Raw genomic sequence first — 7142 nt, 5'->3', positions numbered from 1 at the left:
TTACAAATACAACGTCGCGTTCTTGCGTAATCTTGTATTTTTGGTTGATGACGAGCGCTTAATTCCTCTTCAACCGGTACTCGACTTGCTCTGAAATTCCTCTATTTTTTAAATGACAAGAAGAAAAAATTAAGTGGCAGCTTTTGTGCACACTGCCCTTCTATTGAACAGCTGATTGTCACCTACAACCATGTTTAACCTTCCGCATGCTATCTGATTGGTGGCCATATTGTGCATTGTTTATTCGCACGGCACAAGTAGAATTTCCATAGCAAAACAACAAAGTTTAGTGCACTTCAACAGCAGCTGTGAACTGAAATAAACCTTAACAAAAAGAAGATATCAAGTCGAAATTTATTTCATATTGACACTGTGTCCTCTAATTTTATTTCTTTGTATGTAATCGTGCTAAATTCAAAGTGAAAAATGGGATACTGAAAAGCAAACATTCGTCGTAGAACTGGAAATTTAAAAGTAATTTAGTAAGGCATACGAATTTCCATAGTAAAGTGTAATTAGCTATTTTATTTTGCTGCTTGTATTTTTGTGTGGAGATTTCGCAACACTCAGTTTCAGTGGAAGCTAGTGGATAAGAGCTGTGACCAGACAAAATATACGTATTTTTCTTTTCCATTTGCAAGCTATTGCAAACACCTACATACATGGGTATGTACAACGCCACATAAATTAAGCAATATTTTGTTTACACAACCAATTATTTCTTGAACAACGCAAAAGGAAAAAACTGCAAATTAGGTACGTAGTTTTATATCGATACGTATTTTCATACATATTAGCAAATACATAAGTAATGATATTGGAAATGCAGGGGGTGATTTACTGCAATTACATATACGTTTATAAAAATATGAATGTCTTACGAATCCTTTGTTATGAAAACTCTTAACAAAGGGTTATTAGCGGGCTTCCATAGTCATACTTTAACAATAAATAAACCTTATCGTACAATGATACGCAGTTTTTAATGAGGCATTTGCACTTTTTATTGATTCTTATTTAATCTGATAACTTCGTTAAATTTCTATCGAAATTAAATTATTTTGGTAAAGCAACGCTTAAAAGATTGTTAGGAAACGTTCTTAAATGTTTACTAATTACAAACCAATATGCATACTAATTGTACTTGTTATCGTAGCTGCATACAATTTCCAAAAGAGGTTTTGGGTAACCATGCTGGAATGTTAGTCCTTGGCCAGATATAAATCTGGGTCGTGCCGGTTACGTAGACCCGACTGTCGCAGGAACGATAAGTGCCGTTTTCACAGTGGGGGGTAACTCAAATTCAGCAGTTAACTATCAATTTTTGTACAGAAAACCTGTAGTTAACTGCCGAATGAGAGTTAACTCGTCAAGGCTCTAATTGTACTATTTGTTGTTGCAACATCATTGAAATTCCCCAAAGAAGAAAGGGAGTTAGGCTGTTGCTCCTGTGCGCTTCTTGGGTGATGCCGTATGGTTTGAGTGACGGAGCCACAAAGCCGCTTTCGACAGCGCGAAATGAATTTCACTTTATGCGATGTCTGAATTTATTATCCCCGCGAAACTAATACGGCTGTGTAAAATGAAGTTGAGCAAAACCATCAACTCCGAGCCATTTAATACCAAACGAGGTTTCAGACAATGGCGTACAATTGCTGGCAAATTCTGGCTTCTCGGGATTAGATAGAGAAGGAAAGCGAATGGTGGTGAACGAAAACTGGTGTGAGCAAGCTTTGGTCAACCGTGAGGTCGTTGTCCAACCCGACGAAGCGCGACGACAGAGTCGAGATAGACTTTGGTGACCACGCTTCGTCGGACCCGGAGAGATGCGCGAGCTATTTTAGCCGGCAGTTCATTCTGCATCCTCCGGTGGATAAAGCCAAACGTCGAGTGACCAGAAGGCTGCACAAAATGCCAAAACCTAGTGCGCCTCTTGTTTTGGCCAGCGGTGAGGTAAGGGTAGCCATCGGGAAGGCGAAAGCCTCCAAAGCCATTGGACCCGACGGAATATGCATGTTGATGCTGAAAAATTTGGGTCCTGAGGGAGTAGCGTACCTAACGGAGGTACTCAACCTGTCTATGGCCACTCTCGCCATTCCAGACATCTGGAAAATGGGGAGAGTGGTCCCTCTGCACAAACCGGGGAAACCAACCAACAAAGGAGAGTCTTATCGCCCGATAACTCTCCTTTCCCCGGTAACGAAGACAATCGACACTCCCCTGCGAAATCCTCGGCAACCCTTTTCACCACCTGGACGAAGGAGGTCAGACTGCCACTGGGTATTCACGTCGATGAAGTAACAATACCGACGTTGAATAACCCGAAAATCCTCGGAGTTACCTTCGACAGTCTGCTCTCCTTCTCGGCGCATACAACCGCAATTGTCAACAAAGTACAGAGCCGCAACAATGTCCTCAAGTCGCTGGCCGGCAGCGCTTGGGGCAAAGATAAAGAAACGTTGTTGGTAACATACAAGGCAATTGGCCGGCCGGTTCTGAATTACGCAGCGCCCGTATGGTCGCCGGGGAATGGCAGGACGCAGTGGATTTAGTTGCAGACCTGCCAAAACACGGCATTACGAACCGCGACAGGATGCCTCCTGATGACGCCTCTACATCACCTTCACGACGAGGCCCAGATGCTCCTGGTAAAGGAGCATAAGTTAATGCTCTGCAAGCAGGTCCTCGCTGGGAGCTACAGACGTGGCCATCCCAGCGAGCAACTGCTCGCGGAAGAGTCCTCGCCACGGCACGTCAGGAGGCATCTTTACGAACTGACAAACGAAGTTCAGAGGTATATTAAACAACCTCTGGACCCGACAACCTACCGACAGGCCCTCAACGGCATTCACAGGGAATCAGTCTCAAGTTATGTAGACTCCCGCCCTGTGAATGCCGTTCTAGGCACACAACCACCGGACGTGGACGGGACAGAACTTTGTGTGCCTCGGGAGACCCGCACAACAATAGCCCAACTTCGCTCTGGCTATTGCAGCAAGCTCAACAGCTACCTGAGTAGAATCAACGAGGATGTGCCCAACCAATGCCCGGCATGTGGAGAGTCGCCACATGACTCCCGGCACCTCTTCACATGCCCTGAGAATCCCACTCAGCTAACGCCCCTGTCCCTATGGACAACCTCTCTGGATGTAGCACACTTCCTGTGCCTCCCCCTAGCTGAAATAGACGACAACGATGATGGATGAATTAAAATGCTGACGTTGAGGGTAGAATTTTGAGGTAGAACAAAGATAGTGGCGGAAGTTAAGGTTGGTTTTCACATTAGTGGAATTCATTGTATCTTGCGTAAGTGTAACTGGAAGAGCGTGTGATTGTTGTTGCAAGTGTATTTATTGTACCACCAGCAACAACAAATCACACGCTAATTCCGTTACACTTACGCAAGATACAACGAATACCCAAAAGCGCGAACACATTGTCAAATGGAACTAAAAAACGGTTTATTGATTGATTAGATCAGAGTAGGTCTTTAATCATGTTCATGTGCTGCTAAATTGGCTATCTGTTTTTGTTGGTCCATAATAAATTTAATCGGTACGCATCAACAATCAACATAAAATTCTACAAAAGCACACTGAGTTGCATGCACATTGTGTTTTTTTTCATAAAATATCTAATAATGTTTAGAAGAATTTTTCTACAAATAAACATAACTAGTGAACCCGCATGGCGTTAAAACGCCCAAAACTTACTTTCAAAACTTAAAAAATATTCCAAATGTTAGGCAGAGTTATAAAAGATCCGCCAGTGCCACTGCCAGAGAGTGCTAGTGAATAGCAGTCTGGCATAGTACATGTTTTTAGTTTCATCAAATTTCAAATCACCCTAGACCGATGAAAAATTTCTTAATTAAGGTAAGGTCTGCAGGTTAATTCTTTAATTCGACCTCTCATTTTTGAAATTCCCTTTCAAAAGTATTTCTAAACTAAAATCTTCTTAAGTGCAGGTGGTTCAATGTCTGGTTATCACTACTTGCCGGTTAAACATCATTATCGACGATTTCGACATTTCTTCGGCGACCATGCTTCGTCGGACCCGGAGCGATGCGCGAGCTATTTTAGCCGGCAGTTCATACTGCATCCTCTGGTGGACAAAGCCAAGCGTCGAGTGACCAGAAGGCTGCACAAACTGCCAACAACTTGTGCCCCCCTTGCTTTCACTTGCGGTGAAGTTCAGGTGCCCATCGGGAAGGCGAAAGCCTCCAAAGCCATGGGTCCCGACGGAATATGCATGCTGATGCTGAAAAATTTGGGTCCTGCGGGGACTAGTAGGACGCAGTGGACGAAGCTACAGACGGTACAAAATACGGCACTTAGGACAGCGACGGGATGCCTCCTGATGTCGCCTGAACACCACTTGCACGGCGAGGCGCAAATGCTCCCAGTTAAGGAGCATAATATAATGCTCTGCAAGCAGTTCCTGATCGGGAGCCACAGAAGAAGAAGATATGAACTGACGGACGAAGTCCAGAGGTTCATTAAGCAACCTCTGGACCCGACAGCGTACAGACAGGCCCTGAACGGCATTCACAGGGACTCAGTCTCGAGTTATGTAGACTCTAGACCTGTGAATGCCGTTCTAGGCATACCACCCCCGGACATAGACGAGACAGAGCTTCATCTGCCTCGGGAGACACGCACTACACTCGCACAACTTCGCTCCGGCTACTGCAGCAGGTTGAACTCCTACTTGAGTAGGTTGAATGAGGATGTGCCGAATGAGTGTCCGGCATGCGGAGAGACCCCACATGACTCGAACCATCTCTTCGCATGCCCGGAAAACCCGACAACCCTAACGGCCTTGTCCCTGTGGACAAATCCCACAGAAGCTGCACGCTTCCTAGGGTTGCCGTTAGTGGAACTTGACGACAACGACTGAGATACCAACCGATCTGGGCGGGGTTGTTGTAAACGCTACAACAACAACAACATTTCGACATCATGCATATAACATGTGATCGATAAAGCAGTCGTTGTGCTTAACCGGAGCTTCTACCTCTGATTTGTGCTAATCAGACATTGAACAACCGGCCCTAAATCTCTTTCGTGTGATACACATGTATTTCAATAAACTGAAGAACTAATTTGAATTTGATTGTTCGAACAAATAGCAACCCTCCTAGATAAATCAATAATTTAAATGTATCTTTTTAAACACGTAACAACCATCTTCAAACATTCCAAATGGTCAAACTAAGGATTTCTTAACATTCTTTCTTTTGTTTACGGAATTTTTATATTTCGTATACTTTTTGTACTAGTTAATTGAGTTAGACCTTTCAAAGAGATGGCAGCCCTCTTCAAAAGTATTTTTAAGCTTAATCCTTGTTATTTCTCCCTCGCCTGACATTGCGATATTTTAATTAACTGATGAATTAAGAGGAATTTGATTTTTTAAACATGTGGCAACCCTGCTAAGTACAGTTCAGAAATAAAAGTTTTTCGAACCCCCTTCGACTGATACCCATATCTTAATAATTCATTAAACGTATTAAATAATTTGAAATTTAACTTTTTAAATAGGTGGCAACGTCTCAAAATTATTCTTAGCGTTCAAAATAAAGATTTCTTAACACTCCATCGTTTGACATCCATATTATGATATTTCGTATATTTTGTGATTAAATAAACTAAATTCGACATTTCAAACAGGTGGCAACGCTCCTCAAAATATTTTCAAACTACTACTTTCTGAAAGCCCTTTCGTGTGTCACCCATATGGTGATACGTATTTCTCTTACCTAATATGCTTTTTTAAACAGGTGGCAACCCCGCTATAGTTCAGCTAAGAAACAAAGCTTTTCGAAACTATTTCGGTTGATACCCATTTTGTAATAATTAATTTATCTTTATTTTAATAATTTTAACATAATTTTTCAAAAGGTGGCAACTCGAAAAAATAAAACCTTATTGTACATACAGTCCAAGCCTTTTCATTTGACACCTGATATGATGGCATTGATTTTTAAATATATTGAATTTAATTGTTCAACAGGTGGCAACATCCACATGCCAAGCCCTTTAATTTGACACCCCATTTTTGAAAATCGAGCGAATGGTACAAATCTTTTATCATGAACAAAAAATGCCTTCGGGTATTATATATGCATACTAGCCGGCCACGGATGCGCGAGGCTTTGCCACCCGCTGAATGTATGCATATGTATGTATGTACATTTACGTATTTGGAGAAAGAAATCATATGTCATCATGTACATAAAATATCTTGTCTAAATCCGCTCAGTAGCGTAGTTAAAACCTCTCGCCTTTCCTTTGTACTATGTATATAAGATAGTAATTTTAAAATGGGTGGCAACCCTACTCAAAAAACTTGAAGTTTTTGTACATGCGAAGGCCAGGCACTTTTGTTTGGGATCTTATTTTTTTATCCAACGAACGGTGAAGATCTTAAATCTTATAATTTTTAAAGAAGTGGCAACCCTACTCAGAAAAACAATACATTATTACATATCCAGAAGCTAAGTCTTTTCGTTTGACAGTGACGGTACAGAACTGATGCCTACGCTTATTATGATGGAATATGGTAATTTTAAGAGGTGGCAACCATATAAAAAAAGTATTGATGCTTTTCTAAAGGCCAATCCCTTTCATTTGAAATCTCATCTTTTGTAATCCAACGAACGGTGCGAATCTTATAGTTTTTTAGACAGGTGGCAACCCTATTAGAATTCTAAGTTAAAAAAGATCCCTCTCCTGTCGATACAGAGTATATTAGAGAAAATCTCGACAAAGTCCGTTCAGTAGATTTCGAGATTACCGCGTACAAAGAATCTCGACTTTTCTTTATACTATGTATAGATAGATAGAATGAATCTGAAAAAACTATTAGTAATTATTAGAACTTTCAAAAGTGGTTATTTACATATATTTCACTACAATAAAAAAATGTATGGTTTTTAATAATGCAAACGAATTAAGTATTCAAAATTGCAATGAATTTAAATTTTTTCATTAGCATTCGCTAGGATAATTTAATGAAAAAAATTTCACTAGCGTTACATTTTTCAGAATTAATTCATTGAAATTTTTATTTGCATTTAATTTCAAAAATGAGTGCATTAATTTTTACATTAACATTGATGCTTTAAATAGCATTAATGA

At 40.8% G+C, this 7142-nt stretch overlaps 1 protein-coding gene across 4 annotated transcripts in view; it reads left to right on the top strand.

Moving 5' to 3' along the window:
• Positions 1-198: 198 nt before the first annotated feature.
• Positions 199-7142, top strand: part of LOC118737593 (zinc transporter ZIP13 homolog) — a 21023-nt gene continuing 14079 nt past the window's right edge. Inside the window, exons 1-2 of one of the 4 annotated variants that reach the window (XM_036468194.1) lie at positions 199-474; positions 555-756. The gene's annotated coding sequence lies outside the window, so the exon portion shown is untranslated. Of the gene's footprint in view, positions 757-7142 lie in introns of all 4 variants that reach the window. The other 3 variants (XM_036468196.1, XM_036468195.1, XM_036468193.1) reach the window with 3 other exon arrangements.

This window comes from Rhagoletis pomonella, unplaced genomic scaffold (genome assembly GCF_013731165.1).
Source record: "Rhagoletis pomonella isolate Grant_MI unplaced genomic scaffold, Rhpom_1.0 Rhpom_scaffold_00004, whole genome shotgun sequence".
NCBI lineage: Eukaryota > Metazoa > Arthropoda > Insecta > Diptera > Tephritidae > Rhagoletis > Rhagoletis pomonella.
This window is presented reverse-complemented; position numbering and strand designations above follow the sequence as displayed.